The sequence below is a fragment of the Micropterus salmoides genome, unplaced genomic scaffold (genome assembly GCF_014851395.1).
Source record: "Micropterus salmoides isolate LMB-PRFRI ecotype aquatic unplaced genomic scaffold, ASM1485139v1 Ms_hic_scaffold_9, whole genome shotgun sequence".
In the NCBI taxonomy this organism is placed as follows: domain Eukaryota; kingdom Metazoa; phylum Chordata; class Actinopteri; order Centrarchiformes; family Centrarchidae; genus Micropterus; species Micropterus salmoides.
In genome coordinates, this window is record NW_024044681.1 from 27665919 (window position 1) to 27684356 (window position 18438).

General features: G+C 41.4%; 1 long non-coding RNA gene across 2 annotated transcripts; it reads right to left on the reverse strand.

Annotated features, from left to right (window-relative positions):
• Positions 1 to 409: 409 nt before the first annotated feature.
• LOC119895967 lies at positions 410 to 13054 on the reverse strand. 2 transcript variants are annotated; one of them, XR_005443141.1, is made up of 4 exons: positions 11861 to 13054; positions 11597 to 11743; positions 2127 to 2332; positions 410 to 1525 (listed from the first exon to the last, which is right to left on the reverse strand). It is a non-coding gene; the product is annotated as an uncharacterized LOC119895967 (long non-coding RNA). The 2 variants fall into 2 exon arrangements; XR_005443140.1 differs by having other exon boundaries at positions 413 to 1525; positions 11597 to 13052.
• Between the last annotated feature and the right edge of the window lie 5384 nt (positions 13055 to 18438).

Consider the following 18438-nt stretch of genomic DNA (forward strand, 5'->3'; position numbering starts at 1 on the left):
ATTGTGTTCAATACACAGAGAAAGTGTTTAATGTGAAACTGACCTGACGAACGGAACAAATCAAAGAATGGAGCTCTACCACCCCTTACTGGGCAAACAGTGAGTGGTGGTAGAGTTTCAGCAACAAACGCAAGACAGAACACAGCAAAGAAAACAGGAAATGAAGAATAAATATAGAAAAGTTACACTGTAAACCCGAATAAGTTAAGAATACTCAAAATATTTGTGGAAACTGATTACCTCAAACTTTTTAAGTAGTGGTAATAATATTTGAGTAAACCTTAACTTAAATATAATACTTATATTTTTTTTTAAATCTTTAATTTCTGCATACTAAATTACATTGATTCACTGATGCTTATTAAAATTAAATTCAATAAATGTAATTGTGCACAACTTGTACTCTGAGGGAAATCTACTCAAAAAAATGTATTGTGCTAGACTCAAATACTAATGGAAACTCCTTCAGCAAAATGACTGCTAGTCAACTTCAAATTTACAAAATCCCCATTTTCAAATAGCAGTCCTCAAAAATATGAATACAACTCCATTATTACAGTTCAAGTTCTAGTAAACAATCAAAATCAAAACTTTAAACATCTTCTGTCATTTCTACATTTAATGGACACAAAATAAGGCACATCTTGCATAAAGCTGTAAGTAACTGACTGCTTGATCAGATAAATAACCTGCAACAACTGTGATAATCAGTTTGTTTTCATTTTTTATTTGCAATAATGTTGAACATTCTCTATTTCCAGATTCTTAATGAGATTTTTTTGGTGTTAAGTGATAATAACTTGAATCTCTTGAGCAAAGTCCTTTGAGCTAAACAAAATTTCCTTTTACTACTTACTTTACTGTGTTTTGTGAAATGCATCATTTTATTCCATCAGCAGCACTTTTACTTATATAATATAAAAGGGAGCTTTAAATGCGGAGTAAGAAAAAAATGACCAATAAATTAAAATAAATAAATAAAAGAAATTAAACTTTTATGGAGTCATAAACAAATAAAGATAGCTAATAAAGATTGTTTAAAATAAGAAATCCCACAATCCCAAATTGTTAAGTCACATAGAAGAGGTAATGGAACAATATAAAAAAAGAACAGTGAGCAGAAACCTTTGCTTTGAATATCCCTCGCTGTAAACTTGCAGTAAACATACTGAGTATATAGATGGACAGTTCAGAGGTGCTTTCAGGAGTTTGTAAATGTTACATTTATTCATTTAGCTGACACTTTCATCCAAAGCAACTTACAATAGCTATATATGTCAGAGGTCGCACGCCTCTGGAGCAACTAAGGGTTAAGTGTACTGCTTAGGGAGACATTGGTGGATGTGTCAGTGTGGAATCAAACCCAGGTCTGTCACACCAAAGGCATATGTCTTATCCACAGCGCCATCACCATCCCCAGAGAAGCAGACAGATCCATCCACAGCCACCTTTCACTTGGGTTAAAGTGGATCGCACCAGGAACGTCAGTGTCAGTGACCACAGCAATGTCTGGTTCATTTTCGCACTGCAAAATACAAACAATCCAATTATGAGGATCATTATAAAAGAAAGCTAGCACCGCATGCTCACCGGTTCCCCCCCAAAAAGCATATTTAAATTTTTTTCCAAGCCTGTCTTGATACAATGCCAAAATGATTTACTGGTGGCTGTTGATTCCTTCCGTCTATACTGACTCTATAACGCTTTCTTAATCTGACTCAACAGTAAGACAATGAGGACAAAATTCTAAAGTTTACAATTATGAGGCTTCAGCAGTCTGACTTCATACGCATTTTAGAAGTTAGTCTTTTTGTGTTTACTTGCTGAGCTGCAGCAGTGGGATACTTCCTTCCAACAGTAAACCTACACAATGACCTAAAAACAATATCCATTTAATTTTTTAACTAGAATGCTTAAGCCACATTTGGCTTCAACCAAACCAAAACCCGGTGTCCTATGGGGACTATGGGCAGTTCTCTTTGCTGTCATTGTTTGCACTTGCCAGTACCCACTATTAAGTACCAGTGTGGTGAACACAACGGCGATTCTAATATTTTCTGTATATTTAGTAGGGGGTAAGCATTGGTGTTAGTAGCTGTATTTAGTTTTCTGTAATCAACCCAAACCTTGGTTTGGCATCATTCTTTTTGGTACCAAGACCACTTGAGCAGCATAAGGTGAGGTTGATGGCTCTATGATGTTATTTTTCAACTTTTCCTCCACATGCTCTTTAATTGTCTGACGCTTGGTTGATGATACACGATATGGCTTTTGTTTAATGGGCACTTCGTGGGTGAGAAATACGAAACCTGCAATAGAACAGAGAGGGGGGCTTGGGGAGGAGAAAAACAACAACAAACAAACAAACCCAAACAAACAATAAAAATACTAATAATAGTAAAAGACAACCAGCTGAACAGCAGCAATAAACAGCTGACATAGTTAGACAGCTAAGAGAAAAATGAAAACAAGAAACAGTCACGCACAATAAATAAGCTGGAATAATAACAAATTAATTTAAATAAGTAACTGAAAGAAAAGCATCAGGAATAACTCTACCAGGGACAACCTAAATTTGTTTGTGTCTATGTGTGAGACTATGTGTGTCTGTGTATGTCGCTCTCAATGGTTTTCTCTAGTTCGTCCAGCACCGCACCACTGTGTGGGTGAATGTGTCTGTATGTGTGTGTGTGTGTGTGTGTACATGTGTGTTCGCATAAGCCTGTTAAAGAATGTAGTTGTTAGTGAGAGTGGGACGCCACCCTACCCCAGCAACAGGCAGGCAAGAACCCCAGTAGCTAATAGGGGTGGGAGATTTAAACCAGTATTAGATTTAAACCAGTAACTTCTCTCTAACACAACCATCTGCAGGCCGGAAAGAAAGATTAAAGCTTGATTTATACTCCTGAGTAGGGTCTACGTGCGTAGCTACGCCGTAAGCTACGCACGTAGCCAGGCATTTATACTTGTGCGTCTGTGTATCCGTCAATCTGCAATTACACTCCCAAACGCCAGTAGCGCTACAGCGTCCACTGTATTGACTTTTGCCAGCCGAGCAGGCTAACTTCCGGTTTAGCCCTCCACTAACGTGAATGGGGGTAAAATTGTAAACATGCGGCTGGTATAGCCTTTTCAAATGTTATCGACCGAATGGATGACATTCTGATACTGAAACGAGTCATTTAGCTCAGATTGTGACGGTCAAATATATTGATCCACCGTGTTACAGCCGCCGTTTTGGCCGCTAGTAAAAGTTACTTCAAAGCACGGGCATTTCCTGTCGGCTCGGAGGAATTGCGAGGCTACCCAATCACAGAGACCAATCACAGAGCTTACGGTCCGAGTCGCCTCGACATGTAGTTACATTTTTGAGGAGGAGCACGTCAGGCTACGCCGTAGGTGACGGCGTAGGGTAGGGGGCTACGCAGAGGCTATGCCGTCGATTTGACGCAGAAGTATAAATTGCATTTAAGTCAAGACCAACCACAGCAGAGAAGGCAAGGCACAATGACACCAGATAAAGTTACTGGGTGGTGCTGTAATGTCAGATGTATCTCACTCGATCCTACAGGGATTTTCCCTCTCCATCGGCTAGGTACAGAAGGCCCTCTTGTCCAAGGTATCAGGACGTCCTGCGGCCTGTTAATTCTTGACCACACATTTTCAATAATCAGTGTATACGGCGATCCTGTGTCGAGGATGGCAGTTCCCTTCGATGATCCAATATTTAGGGGCACTCTCAACTGACAAGGAAGCTGGTTACCAGTTAGGAAAGTGGTGAGAGCACTAAGCGTAGCCTATTGCAGCTCGACTGCGCTGCTAGCCTTTGATGCCAACTTCCGGGAACTATTCAAATGCTCCATGATCCGCCATTGCTGTGAAAAACTCATCCACTGGAGTGAACAGAGATGACACTACTCTCTCTTTAAAGGCCTCTTGGCCAAATGTAGTAGCGGCTTTAGCTGATGTTATCTCCACAGACACTGAATGTATGATAGTTTTGCAATGGGACAGCTCATCCTGCAGGCGAGTTGCTGCATCAGACATGGGGGTAAGAACAGAGAAAAGATCCTTCAGCAGTTCAGTATGATGGTGTTTTAGTCTCCAACCAAGGGATGCATTGAATTGTGCTTTTAGATATTCTAACTGCTTATCCACATGTCTGACCACCTCTTTTTGTTGCTCCTGAAATGTATTTGTTAGTGCTTTAGTTACTTGTTCCGTATGACTGGTGATTTCTTTCCCCATTTTTTGTAGCTGCTGTTGAATCTCACAGTCAAAATTTATTTCCTCTGGAGGTGGAGACGACAGGCTGAGATCCCCCAATACTGTTGTCCGTTCCGGCAGCCTTTTGGGAAATTAAGGGATGAGCATGCTCAGCAAATTCAGTGAGGTCCATGTCCAAAAGTGAGTATGTTGTGGCAGGCCCAGGATTTCAAAGTGGTGACTCTCCTTTCATTTCACACCACAAGGATTCTGAGTTGTAAGCCATTTTTATTTTCCTTTGTTCTGTTTGTTCCAGAAATAAAGTTTGTTTTATTTAATGTTTATTTCACTGTAATTTTGTCATTCAATGCTGTTTTCCATTTGGATGTCCCATTTGTCTTTTCAGTTTTTTTTTTAATTTTTTTTAATTTTTTTTAATCCAGGGGTGCTAGTCAGGTCTCTCTCCAGACATTTGATTTTTAGGTTTACTGCACAAATGTCACAAAGGACGCACATATAAAATGTATACCCTCGCATTGAATTATAAAACAGTTTGCTAAGAAAAACCAGCACTCAAAAGTTCAGTTCACAACAAAATTTTGTATTTCATCAACCATCAAAGAAAAGCAAATCTCAAAATAACACAATGCAATCAACTTAAAATGCACATCAAGCCAGTCCAGTTTAACTGAACTAGCAACTTAAATTCAGTCCATCACAAAGCAGCACAGAAAAAACAAAGAAAACTGGCCAGCGCAGGAAGTTTTGTTGAACTTAAGACCGGAGACAATAGGAAATGGATGGCTGTGATTATTGTACTCAGCGGTGGTATAGAGGTGGAGTAGTTTGTGGCCGGTACAGTGAATAAATGCAATTGTTGATGACTCCAACGGTTTCAAGGGATTAACTACCTCAGTTTTACTGCTTCATCTAACAAAGAACGTGTTGCTCCGCCCAGAGCCGGTGTTCTGTCGATTTATGCTACCTATCAAGATGTGCTACTTAGAGGTTCTGCACATGCGCACGACCCACAAGCGTGGTCTGTTTCCACACCCATAAATCTGCGCAACCTTGCTGTTGGGCATGCCGTTGAGATAGTGGCTGATCATTAAAGAAAATTTTTTGTCTATCAGAATACGCCAACCCTGATATCTTAAATAAAGATGGCATAATATAGTATTTTAACATGATCCCCATCTCCTTACAGTACACATGGAGTGAATAGTGGTGCAATATAAAATGATTCTGTAGTGGGAGCATTATTTGATTGGATATTAATCTATCAGAAAACACTACCCCTGAAATGATGTTATAATATAATAATAAAACAGACAATGTCATAATACTGTGAGAGTTATAACTTTACCAGCTAAGTGACCCAGGAAAGAATATCCCTCTCAGCTCCCCAGGACACGTACCTCGCCCTCCAGACCCATCCTTTCAGTTTGACACAAAACCCCCTAAATGGTCCGAAGTCAAGCAGGTAGTAGACAAGGAAAGGTCTGCATCAGCTCCAGGACCAAATATAGAAAAACTGCCCTGTAGTGCTGAAGCTGTTGTGGAAAATGATGAATGTGGCCTGGAAGAACCAAGTGATTCCATCTGAGTGGCGCAGAGCCATTACCACCTTCATCCCAGAAGAACGAGATTCCCGCGATATTGGCCAGTTTAGAGGCATTGCCCTTCTAAACGTGGAAGGAAGAATCTTCTTCTCAGTGTTGGCAAAGCGAGTCACCAGATACCTGCTGGATAAGAGCTATATTGACACCAGCTGTCAGAAAGCAGGCGTACCTGGGTTCCCAGGATGTGTAGAACACTCAACCATGATCTGGGAGCAGATCCAGACGGCCAAATGTGAGAAGTCCGATCTCCATGTGGTCTGGCAGGATCTGGCTAACGCCTATGGCTCTGTTCCCCACAAGCTCATCACCTTCGCCCTAGAGTTCTTCTACATCCCACCTTGCATCCAGAATCTGATATCCACCTACTTCAGCAACTTCCAAGTCTGCTATACAACAGCAGCTGTGACATCTAGCTGGCATCAGCTTGGAAAAGGCATTGCAATGGGTTGCTCAATCTCGCCCGTACTGTTCACTGCTGCCTTTGAAATTATCCTGATTGGCGCAAGGCAGATGGTCAGAGGAGTCCGATTATCATCAGGTCTGAAGCATTGTCACAAAACAGCTCTGCAAGGGATTGGAAAGGATTGACCAAAGCAATCTCCCAGGGAAATTCAAAGTCTGGTGCTATCAGTCCATCCAGTACCAGTGCTTGATGTGGCCTCTGAAGATGTGTGAAATCACCTCAACTGTAGTAATGAGGATGGATTCCAAGGACAACATTTACATCAGAAAGTGGCTAGGCCTACCGCGATGCTTCACAGGTGTGGGTCTGTTTGGGAAGAACATACTGCAGTTGCCACTGAAGTACATCAGCCTGGGGTTCTAGCAGGAGAAGATGAGACTCGTTCTAGAGTTGATAGACTAGTCACACCAGCTTGTGAAGAATAACACAGCTCCAGTTCGAACAGGTCTAAAGTGGAGCGCAGAGCAGGCAGTTGATCAGGCTGTCAGCTGTTTGAAGCACCAGGAGATCATTGGTAGGACACAGGCAGGGAGATCTGGCCTTGGGTGGGGAACACCCACTAAGATGTGGTCCTCAGCCACCAAGAAGGAGAGGAAAGGCCTGGTAATCTCTGAGGTAGTCAGAATGGAGGAGAATACAGGATCAGAGCTGTTGGGCAACGGCAACAAGGGAGCTGGACAACCAGGGAAGGCGTAACCAACCGGGTCAAGTTGGGCGGATATGTGGAGGATGCCGCAAGCTAGGTTGAGCTTCCTCATTAGGGCCACATATGACACACTGCCAAGTCCAGGTAATCTGTATACGTGGTATGGCTCAGAGGAAAGATGCCAGCTCTGCAATGACCCCAACCCAAGCCTGCAGCACATCCTGTCTAGTTGTAAGACAGTGCTGGCGAAGGGTCAATATGGATGGCGTCACAACCAAGTCCACAGGAAACTGGCAGAAGTTCTAGAGGTAAGCAGGCTGGAGGCCAACCACAATAACCCTCTTCCACAAAATCATCTGATTCACTTCGTCAGGCAAGGAGCAGCAGTCAAGGCCACCACTCAGAAAAGGAAAACCGCCCTGACCCCTGGAAGCAATTGGAAGCTGAGGGTTGACCTTGAAAGACAGCTCAAGTTCCCAACTGAGATCATCACAACCTCTCTTCAGCCAGACATTGTTCTATGGTCAACAACTGACAAAGCAGTGATCATGGCAGAGCTAACAGTCCCATGGGAAGCAGGAAGGGAGGCAGCCTTTGAACGGAAGAAGGATAAGTACTCAGAGCTGGCAGCTGAGTGCAGAGAAGTTGGGTGGAGGACAGCCACCTTTCCTATGGAAGTTGGGGAAGACCATGAGGGAACTGGCTGAGGAAGCAGAGAAAGGGAGTTTCTGGCTTTGGTTGAGGAAGAAAGATAAGGCGTGGGGTAGGCAAGGGTCTTAAGCATACTAGGGTCAGTTGCAGGGGGCGGCTGGGAGATGTACCTGCCGTTGCTCCACCATCCCAAGATGTTCCAGGAATAATGGAGCAAAACATCAATAAAGGGTGGCTCCCAGCTGATGACCCTGCAGCTTTTTTTTGCCATGCAGGTTTTCCTGTGCTGATACATGGGATTGGAAAAGGGAACACAGAAGGTAGCATTGTATTGACTTTTGCCAGCCGAGCAGGCTAACTTACGGTTTAGCCCTCCGCTAACGTGAATAGGGGTAAAATTGTAAACGTGCGGCTGGTATAGCCTTTTCAAATGTTATCGACCGAATCGATGACATTCTGATACTGAAACGAGTCATTTCCCTCGTGTTGTGGCGGTCAAATATATTGATCCACTGTGTTACAGTCAACGTTTTGGCCGCTAGTAAAAGATACTTCAAAGCATGGGCTTCCCAGCCGGCCAATCATAGAGCTTACGGTCTGCGTCGACTCAACGTGTAGTTACATTTTTGAGGCTACGCCGTAGGTGACGGCGTAGGGTAGGGGGTTATGCAGAGGCTACGCCGTCGATTTGACGCAGAAGTATAAACTGCACTTTAGTCCCGCCCACCGGGGATGCATGGGGCCTCTCATTTCCCAAATTTCTGCCTCCTTGATCCTGTGACCCGGAAAGCGATCTCAACGTGCCATCTTGAAGGACATCTCAATTCCTAAAATGCACCATGGAGGATCAAGGAGGCTTGCTGGAGGAGCTATAAGCGAGGATACACAGCTGCTGTGATGTTTAAAAGAGGCGTGACACACAGCTGGACCAACCCACGGCCAGAGCAGCACTCTACAGGGTTCCTGTTGTAATCATAAGTTAAATCAGTTAAGTGTATTTAAATTGATCGGATGCGTGATCAAAGCATTGTTCTAACTGCGTTCCATAGCCTAATGGCATTTCCCTTTCATATCACTAACGTTGTTATTGTTGAATGTGATGTGTGGATGGGCAGGTAGTATTGCAAAAATGAACAGGCTTGCAGGATGAAGCATCTCCCCATGAGGCTGTGCGCATTTACGCACGAACCACAGCAACATAAATTACAAATTATCTCCCGACACACCAACAGGATCGATCAATATCTAATCTTAATTTATGTTCTTCTGCTCATCCAAAAGGTGTTTGGAGTAAAACAGCCGTCCTCCTGATCAATTCTGTGCTCCATCAGAGCGTCTAAACATGGATTATAGAAGCAGAGTTTCCTCTGTCTGTCCAGTCAAGTTTATTACAGCAGAATTTTTAATTTGTCCCAACAATGTCCCACAATTTTTGATTTGACTTTAGTGCTTGATGTGGGTGATGTAAATAGTAATTTATGTTGCTGTAGCTCATGCGTAAATACACACAGCAACTCTTTAAAGGGCTCTGGACACAAACTGCCGAATGAACGAGCTGTCTGTTGGATAGCAAGCCTGATGTAAGACAGAAGTAAACTAGCTTACAATGTTAACTGTCCTATCAGATACGGTAATGTTACCAATTTTATAACTTTACCCACTTTGATTTACCAGTAATGTTAGCTAAGCTAATTGTTCAGAGTAGTGGCAACCCGAATGTAACCTAAGCTAACGTCAACAGGATAAAAATCTGTTATTCACACTGGGGACATGTCCCCATCACTTTTTGAAAGCGTTTGGTAAAAATAGCTTGCAACATGAAATGGTAAAGAACAAATGAAAGTGCTTTGAGAAAGGTTTATTTGCACTTATTTACACTTAGAATAAACAAGCTACTGATTATAAAATGACCCCAAAACGTGCATCACCAGTCAGTAACTTTAACAACGTCTTGTCACAGTTTCTTTTTAGCCAAATTTTCCATTCTCTCCCTGTGAACATGACAAAAGAGGGGGAAGACCAAATCATGCCTGCGTGTGTGCAAATTCAATAGGGATGATATTACATGAGAAAAGTTTATCTACAGGAGAAGCATATGTGAAAGCAACACAGACTACCTGAGAGCTGCACTGCATTAGATTCTGTAATACTTACAGATTTTGTATTGTCACCTGCCACCTGAATTTTGTGTTTCCCTTTCCATAAATAAAAGCATTTCCATCATAAATTGATGTAGGAAAGGCAGAACAAAAAATGTCACCAGAATGCAGGAAATTAAGTGTTTAATGCTCAAAATTATCTGTGGGAGGACCCCCAGACACCAAGTACTCATATTTCTGCTTTGATGATTTCTAATACTGTTAAATTATCACCACATCTCGTTCTTGTGACAGCAATATGGTGCATCACCACATCTTGTGAGTCACACCCATAATCTGAGCCCAACCACCGCTTTTCAACACAAAGTGATACACTTGCCGATCCTTTTCACATTTTCTATATAATACATTTTTTTAAAAGTTTAATTTCTGCACAATAACATTGATTCATTGATGCTTTTTGGCAACTTTATAAAACTTAACCTACTGCTGATGGATAAACTCAGGAGCAGACAGGGAGACAATTATCTACACCCCAAAAGCTAAACTTCTAAAGTCTACTGGGGTTAAATTGTAACCCTTAGATCTGGGAAAATTCATTTGGTTAGTTTTGATGCTCTCTACAATGTTGATATTATTGAGCGGCACCAAGCCGCTTTGAGCCTCATTAATGGCAGGAAAACACATGACCTCAGAATCATTTCAGATATGAATATTCATATTTGCCTTTTGTGTCTTAATTTACTGCTTTACATGAGGACCACCTCTCTTCTACATACATTTGTACAGAAAAATCCAAAGAATTCTCCTCATTAGCTTAGAAGGACTAACGTTAGTTTGCATCCCTAATTTGCTTTAACCGTAGTCACAGTCTTCTTTTAAATTAATTTAACTATCAAGATGTACAGTAGACGACAGAGCTGTGACCTTACAACTTAATGTCGATCTTTTCGTCTTGAGACTTTCACCGTCACTTTCTGCCGCTCTCTCCCTCACATTTGCTCGTCATTTGAAGAACGGGGAGATGGAGACAGTCATGCATTGAGTGTTACTGGTGCTTACTGAAAATCATTAACAAGTGTGAAATTTTAATAGCGGCGCTCATTCATTAAGCAGCGACAGTATAATAATGTGCTAGAGACTGGTTTTAAGCCCCAAGATCTGTTTTTCCCATCCAAGAACCGATAAGGTGTAACTTCCCCATAGCTGAAGAATAAATCCGTTTTATATCTGTGGAACAATCCGAAAGAGACTTGTGGCAATAACACGAAAGCTGCCTGTTAGTCTTTGTAGTCGTAATACAGTGAATTATATTTGGACCGATTTGGACTAGCGACACAAAGAACTCCACCACGGGAGGAAAAAAACAAACACTCTTGAGCTTTGGGGGGGCATTTCAATGAGCATTAGAGGTCGCATTACATGGATGTTGGAAAATACCCATTTAAAATTATTTAACACCTAGAATATAAACTCTAGGTAATTTTAAATGGGTAATTATTTTCCAACGTCCATGTAACGCTACCTCTAATGCTCACTGAATTCAAGACATTTTAAAGGCCTTTTTAAGACCCCGCTGAAACCCTGCAGGACCTCTACTTGACAGGTGCTGTTATCACAGCTGCTCCTTTAATCTGGAGGTCTCAGAGTGTTTGATTGTCCGAGTGACAGAAAGTGACGGTGAATCTCAGGAGAAAATTATTCTGGAAGTAAAAGCACAGTGTCTGTGTGTCAGGTATTAAAAGCTTCAGCTTCTCCAGACCAACAAAAGTCTGTTCCCAAACGGCTGGAGAAAAGAAGCAGGTTAAACATCTCCCCTTCAGACTGGAAGCTGAGCAGGAAGCTAACAGAACATCTTTTAGTTCAATTAATAGAAAGTAACAAGCAGCTGTATTTTATTCCAGCCTACCTGTCCAGCTGAGAAAAGGTGTTCAGCTCCGTCCTGAACATCCATATTTCGGTCACACATAGTGACTTATGTTAGAGAGAATGCAGGTTTGAGGCTTCACTTTTCAAACCTGGAGGTTCCTGCTTGGTGAAGACACAAAGCTGCTTCCTGGTTTCACAAATCAAAACATATTAAAATATTTCCGTGTGGTTTTGAAACGGACCAATCCAAGAACGAGACACAGATTCAGGTTGTCTTCACACAGGTGGAGGTGGGGCTACGTACCGAGGCGCTCCTGAGCTGCTCCTTTCCGGGAGCGAGGCGAGGAGGCCAGAGCCTCACGGCAGGACTTAGGAGGCTTTGTCTGGGAGTCTTCGTACTCCTGCAGGAGGAGGAAGTGATATCAACAGCTGCCGCAGTGATGTCACCCGTCAGTGTGTGAGTGCGTGCGTGTCCTCGTCACCGCTGGCCTGAACGTGCAGCAGAGCCTGAAGGATCGGGGTCTGAGTGAAGACTGGCAGATACAGACACAATCAATCAGCTATCCGTTATCAATACCTCCTGAACCGATCAGTATCTCAGTATATTGTCCTGCTTTTTTTGTCCAATCACATGCCTGCGTTTGGTACAAACAGTAACTGCAATAGTTTAAAGACCCGACCAGAATCTCGGTGACAACTTAGTTGGTTAACTTATATGTCGGCTAACATGCTAATCAGTTTAGCTAGTGGTAAGTAGGGATGGGGATCGAGACCCGGTTCCACAATTTCTCAAAAGCCGAAAATCAAAAAGGTCCGAGCTTATCAATACTACTATCGAGAGTGGTGGGTCCTATAATGTAATGTTATGTGTTGAGCATGCTGAGACGTGATGGATAAGGTAATGTTGGGACAGGGCTGGGACTGTTTATCATGAGGCTGCAGCCTCAGCTGCCCCCGCCCGCCGCCGCGCCCAACAGTACACAGAAGCCGTTGCAATTGTTACCACCCATAGAGCGCTTGTCTGCCTGTCTGTTGAGTTCTGAGGAGCGCAGAGCGACCCCGCGGATCCAAGCTGTCTGAAAAAGCCTTTACCTATAAACCCCGTCACAACCATTGAGGGGGAAATGAATTTATAATGTGCCAAGACCTTTAACATAACAATCCCATACAAAGCAGTCTCTTCCGACTTTTTAAATATATCCATAACAGCAGCAAGGAGTAGCCTATGGTTTTTACAAAACGTATAGGCCTAAAAATTTGACGCCACTGGCTGAGATAAAAAAAAGCAAGCAGGCTTAATCTCTACTTTTACAACAATATTCAGTCTTTTTATAAAATGTTGCTAAACCTAACGCCACTCTCTCCACATGAGTCCAAGCATCACTGGTAGCAGCAGCCAGAGTTTATTTCTATAAGTTTCAGTTGCTGTGCTGCTTCGGCAGATGCTTAAATGAATTCAATCTAGAACCGTTTGCGGTTGTTTCGCTGGTCGCACAAAGTTTACAACGGACAATGTTCTTTGCATCTTAGACTGACACAATAATGGCGGCAGCTACTTACAGCTGTGGAAAGACCTCTCTCCCTTGTTCTCCATTTAGCAGCTGACTTAAACAACGTATGGTCCAGTGCCATGACGTTCAGTAGCGCAGAAACGCAGCGTTACTTGAAATAGTAACTGTAACAATATGACTGTTTTGGAAATAGTAATCCTTTACACTACTTTTTACTGTGAAAAGTAATGTTATTACTGCCCAACATGTTACGCAACACTGATGCGCTTGAGCGACTGGGATACATACTGGCAAGTGTGGAATTGGGCATCTGAACGCAAACATCCTCGTTGCTACTCTGAAAGGAGATAAAGTGGAAACACATCAGCCTGTGGATGCTCAAATCCTCTCCATTTCACTCGGGCAGGTAAAGGTGTGTGTGAGTGAGTGCAGGGAGAAGTCCAGGCAAGTGTAAAACAGGTACATTTAGAAATAATAAAAAAAATAATGGGAATCTGTGGGGATTAAAACATGCTTTTGCAGGGTGTAAAATGTAACAATTTTCCAATAAAGACATATGCTATTCCACATAATTATGAAACATTGTTATTACAACTGAACAACAAGTAGTAATAATTACTGAGACAAGACTGTCAATTTTACATTTACTCATTTGTTAGAGGCTTTTATCCAAAGCAACTTACATTGCAGGAACAACATACAACAAAGCAAGATTAATTTAAATAGCTAACATGACTGCCAAATACACTTTTGAAAGGTCTGTGAAAGTAAATCAGTATGGTAACACTACTTACTACTAAATAAGAAGTTACTTATTCATGCGACACTAATTTGCCACGTCCTTTTAGGGATGCCTGCAAATTGTTTGGCAGGGATATCCACAGTACATCAAGCTAAAGTTAGCTTGTTTAATGTTAACGTTAGCCAACTCCTCACATGTGGACTATGACATTTTAACTGATATGGAAGATTCCAAATATTAACAAAATAACTAATAACAAAAGTACTCTTCCACGACGACAATATTAACATTACCTCTTGCCAACATGGTCTAGTTTGATATTAACAAGTAACGTTAAGTTACTTAGCTTCTCAATTTAATGGTACATTTAAGCTAGCCATCAACTCGGTCACCTTAGCGCTTCGGAATTCTTTTTAAAGAAAGCGTGTTACAGGTGTCGTGCCCAATGACGTTCGAGCTTCATACCTCAAATAATTTTTGGCGCCAAATGATGGTAAAATATGAAGGGGGCGTGGCGTGAGCGAGGGCTCTAGGGATCTAGGCTGAATTCAGTGGGTAAAACATAGGGCCTTTCTCAATCTGTGTTCTTGTCTGTGCTTGTGTTCTTGTGAAACGTCATCTTTCGTGGCCCAAGTACTGTCCCAATACACAAGTTTGCATTTTGGCCAGAACGGTTATAAATCCCAGAAAATGTTCTTGACACGGCCATTTTACCGAGGATGCATCAGCTGGTAACTTGTGTGAACTTGAAGACAGAGATATCCCAGCATTCATTTCGGCATTCAAGGGAGGGGCTGAAAGAAGCTGAGAGAGAGACCAACAACAGAACGTTTTGTACTATTTTGGTATGTTATTTGATCACTAAATCCACTTCTGAGAAGGTTTGAGGCGAGAAATCAACTGTGTAGACGTTAAATATTGGCAGTTTTACTAAAAATGATGGCGAATCTAAAATGTGCTCAAACATTTTCGGAGTTGTGATGCTCCGCAACAGTCATCGGGGGGACCTAGCGAACCAGCCCGCGGGGGGAAGCTAACGAGCCGGCTGGCCAGATCAGCTCACAGAGCCCTCAGACACGCAGACCACTGCAGCTAACACAGCAGAGTCCAGAAACAACAGCAGAGTAAAGACCCACAGCTGTTGTTATTCTGTCATTACATTCTGAGCAATTTTGTAAGATTTTAATTTAAGAGAAATCTTGATGATGTACAGAAAATCTGGTCTTGTGAAACTTTGGAAAAAATTATCAGAAATAGGATGAAAGGGACTGTTTTTTCTTTATTATTATTAATATTAATATTATTATATTGAACATTACATTGCTAGTGTACAGTAGAGTTGTGGTCACAGTATTTGCTTTTTATTTGCTTTTATTTTATATAAATTTTTTATGTGCAGATATATCTTGGTAAGTTAAAACCTACAATAAGCTCTCTGAGCTTTTTGTTTTGGGGATAAAGCCTTGCTGTTAATAATAATTAGAGCAATGCAGGCGCTCTCTGTGCTGGGGGTATTTTACAATACCAGCAACAATGCATCTCAAACCGTCAGCAGCGTTTTGTGTGCTTGTGACATTGCATTCTTCCAAGAACGACTAGCAAGAACGTTCTCCCCAAGAACACAAGTCCATTCTTTGCATTCTTGGTTTTGAGAAACACCACAGATTTTTAATCACGGCTGTGCTTACAAATGTGTTGCAGCTGATTGGTAAACACCTCTGACAAGCCCACCAAATGGGGAAGCCTGTTGCCCAACGTTGCACAATGTTGATTGAAAAACTGTCAATTAATAGTGATGGGCAAAGCAAGGCTTTGTGAAACATTGTCTGAAGCAATTGTGCCGGAATTGTGTCGAGGCTTCGACACACTTCGACACCCGTCTCCACGGTGACACCTACTGGTCACTTTTGATATCGACACATCTTGGTAATGTTTAATTGAAACAATGACTAACCTGCTTTTACAATTCTAAACGCCTGTGGCGTTTTTTGGGGGGGGGGGGGGGGCAACAGGGGCCAGTGCCTGTAGCCCTTGGAACCCCCTATGGCCCCCCCTCTGAACGAAAAGTCTACGGCAGTCCGAAGGAATTAACGGCCCGTGGGCCACATCCGGCCCGAAGCAACCTCCATGTGGCCCAGCACATGATCTAATATAGCCTATATGACAACAAAAGTACACGACATGTATAGTGTATGAAAGTATCTAAAGAGTGAGCTACTGTAGGCTATATCATTCCTTCTTATCTCTGTTGAGTTTCACATGCACTGTCTCACATTTGTTATATGTCAAGAATTGTATTCAGAAATATTCAGCTGTTTTGGGGCAGTGTCGGTTTTTTTTTTCGTAATTGCCATCACCAGCCTTGGAAAAATTTGGTCACATGGAACATTTGTTACTGGCAAAGATCAAGTCAGATCAGTTGGAACTGTGTAATTATTATGTTTGTATGATAATATGTTTATATTTAACTTATATCTGTTGTAATCTGTTTTAATACATCTGTCCTCTCAAGTGAACCTGAGTGCTGAGTTTCCTCGAGCTCCAAAGACATTTCCATAAGATGTATCCTGAAATAGTGTTGATGCATGGCTGAATTTTTTATTTTATCAGCAATGAACCTAATAAACCCCTCAGCCCTTCAGTTGCAGACACAAGTTGCCTCATCTGAAGTGGCTGTAAGATGTATTTGTAAAGGAATATTTTTCCACTGTGGTAATGAAAGTTGGTGAGGAATGTTCAGTTTTTATTTAAATTTGTGTTCATTTTGGCAGATGTAGTTTGTGGTCTGGTAAACTGTATTGCGTTATAAACAGCTAAGTGTCTCACTGATATAAATGGGATATACAAAATATAAGAAACACCGGTCAGTGTGATCCAAAACAATCATACAGTTGCAACAAAAACTGAACATTATCATTTTTATGAAGAGAGGATTTATTGTAGAAATGTTGGATTAGACTGCATTAAATCTAGTTAGATGTACCAAATAAACTGGTAACTAAGTCTTAAAGACTAAATACATTTATCACAATAAACTCTGCCCATATCTTATGTTTGTTAGAAGCGTTTACATGGCCTTTATTTTGTAAACTAATCAAATGTTGGTGTTCATATACTGTGTGCCCATTAAGGACTGTACAGAGTCAGATAAATTATAAAATATTGTATTTTATAAGAAAATCAGTTGTCAGTCATGTTGTTGTTGACTGGGCTAATGGGAAATCTTTATATTGTTTGTTATATTAGTATTGTGTGGCACTACAGCTATCCAAGGTATGTTATCAGTTTGCATATTTCTGCGTCAATTGCTGGCTTGCTAATCAGACATACTGAGGATATAAAAAATACTACATTGCTAGAACTGGAGCCAGCATCACAGTGGATGACATTTTAACATGAAAGAAAATATTTTAGCCCTGACTTGAGACGTAGGGGGGATATTGTACTGTTTTAGAAAAGGGCATTAGTCCAGCTGTGACTGTGAAATTTTATAATGAAAATGTATATTTAGCAATTTAAAATTCTCATAGATTTCTTTCAGAAATGATTGGCTGTGATTAAAAGCCGAGAAAACTGTAGATCTATTACAGCATTAAGTGTAAAGATTTTTCACTGTAGGCTCTGTTAAAGGCTGTTATAAACTTATGATGAGATGGTTGAATGACTCCTTTATGGTTCTTAAACTATTTAGTACCTGATTGAAATTCTGTTTCAACCCTGTTCAGACCAAAAATGGCACCGTTGAGAAAAAAACATATGGGTCTGTGTTGGTGTGGGAATGTTGCTTCAGATAGAAGCTAAATGATGAAATATTATACAATTAGTCTAGTTTAAAATATATTTGATTGGCTAACTCAATTCTTAGCCCCATAATCTTTCATTTTGATGCCGCAAAACCTAAGTTAGGTTAAAGAAATTTGCAGGATGACCCTGCATTAATCTGCATACATGTAAGCGTTTACAGGTGTTTGCTGAGTTCATCGCTTTACAAGTGTTGAACCTATGCAACTAATTCTACTGCGAGCTTGAGAGATACACACCACAACTGATTGCCCTGTACAGGCAGAAGGCCAAGAGAGCAGAGGCCCTGCAGAGATCCTCAGGATTTATGACCTTCAGGTGAGTTTAAGATTACCTTTGCCGTAGCAACAATGTTGATCACATAATGGTCATTCAATACAGATTGGGACCTCTGTACTACAATAGTGAAATTTGATTATGATATTGTCTTGTGATGACCAGGAGGATAGAGCCATCTACTTTCAATTGTCATTTCTCATTTGCATTTATTTTTGTATTTTAAGTTTTCCGGTACATGATCACTTTAAAAGCCATTTACAAACTTATTTTAAAGAGGTGGTATTATGCTTTTTGGCTTTTTCCCTCTCCTTTACTGAGTTATATATCTTTTTTGTGCATGTAACAGGTTTGCAAAGAAAAAGCCCAAAGTCCAGCCCAAAGGGAGTTCCCATCTCCCACAGAAAGCTCTGCTCTGAACCGCTTGAAAACAGCTCGTTTGTAGTCCAGCCCTTCACTTCCTTTACTTGTGACGTCACAATGAAAACGCGTCATGAAGCTTGCCAATCTGCTAGCGGGGGTCAGGCACGCCCTCAAACCAAGCTAGTCTGA